This window comes from Olea europaea, chromosome 3 (genome assembly GCF_002742605.1).
Source record: "Olea europaea var. sylvestris chromosome 3, O_europaea_v1, whole genome shotgun sequence".
NCBI classification, from domain to species: domain Eukaryota; kingdom Viridiplantae; phylum Streptophyta; class Magnoliopsida; order Lamiales; family Oleaceae; genus Olea; species Olea europaea.
The window spans coordinates 2,928,974-2,930,690 of NC_036239.1; positions in this window are offsets into that span (position 1 = coordinate 2,928,974).

A 1,717-nucleotide genomic window follows, 5' to 3' on the forward strand; every position below is an offset into this window, starting at 1 on the left:
AGATTTGAAAGGTAAATGGATTGTGAGCTTGTTGGATAATTGGTTTTGGCCCTTTGGGCCGGCAGGCAATATTAAAAAATAATAATAAAAATAAAATTATTGGGCCAAAATTAGGCCCCCTATGGTCTTGGGCCTGAGGCGCAGGCTCATTGGCCTAGGCCCAAGACCGGGCCTGAGGCCAATTGCGACCACTATCACCAATAGAGCCCTACCGCCAACAACGTAGACAAAGACACAGCCCCACCAACATTACACCACCCCGCCTCCTCCCTTTCCTCTTCCATCAAACCTCGTATCTCGAACCACAGCCCAAAACTGGATCTAAAACCAGAACGAACCAACATCACCACCAACTCAACCTCACTGCTAATATCACGACCACCAACTACAAATACTATCAGCAAAATCACTGCACAAACTAAGAAAAAATTAGATTCGTGGGGCTCTTGGAAGGCAAGGCATATACTGGAAGGCAGGATTTATCCTGAAAGGCAGGAATGTCTTGGAAGGCAAGGCGCAACGTGGGTTGGCTCACTAGGCACTTTGGCATTTCAGTTGGAGAGGCGCTCGGACCCTGGTCAGTAAGAGGCACATCCCGCGGTTTAATTGGTTTGTGTGAAGAGGGGCCAGATCACAGACCCAAGGAATAGTAGTCGAAGGCGGACACCTTGATAAAAAAAAAAAGACAAGATCCAATCGACTGCAGCCCGATGGCGTCATCTCTTCTTTCGGCACAGCTCGCGCATGCAGCAGCGTCACAGTACCGCAACAAGATGTATCTCAACGACGTCATTTCTTCCAATGGTGTTTTTGGGCACCTGGAGGCAGAGGTCTTCGCAGCTGCGGCGTTCCTTGGCAGAGGCACCTAGGGGCAAAGGTTCTCACAATTAGCACCGCTCTCTTACAGGTGCGCCAGTCCTCTTGTCGATGTCGATCGTCTTGTTGGCATTAAAGAGAGAAGATAGAGAGGGGATATGTTGGGAATTGAATTAGGTTTGTGAGTGAAATTGGGTTGCATAGATGGGTGCGGTGGACGTTTTTATATATTAATTTAATTTTATATAAATTGAATTATTACCTAATTTTTTATTAAATAAACCTAATACTTGATTTTTGAATTGAAAAACTTTTATACCCACATATGTAATTTCCTCTTTATTATTTTTTCATATTAGGCTTTCATTTACGCTTGCACGGGCTATATCTGCCCATGATTATTATGATATAATGTCAAAGTATATAACAAACAAAAAGCACAAATTGGTTTATATAGTGTTGCGAATCTACTTAAACATGCACAGCAAAAATTAAAATTATTTCGATTCCCATCGAGGATCCCTTTGTGCTTAGATAGAAATCGTGATAAAGATTGTACATTTGACGAATTCTGCAAACCTTTTGCTTTTCTTTTCGTTCCAGTAATCTTGATTCGCCACCCACAGCTGTCCAATTGTCCAGCCTCCGACGGTGATCCACACAGAGAATAAGATTGCAGCTACCAAGGTTTCTCCTCTTATGCCAGCAATAATAATGAAAATCATATGGACCTCAAACCCTAGCCATGTATTTATATATAAACCCAAACTGGCTCCGACCGATCCGGTCCAATATTTAATTAATCCATTTAATTAAACCCGGTCCGTGAATTAATTAATTCGAGAATATAAATAACAAATCCAATTAATTAATTTATCCAACGATTGTTAAATTAACCAAT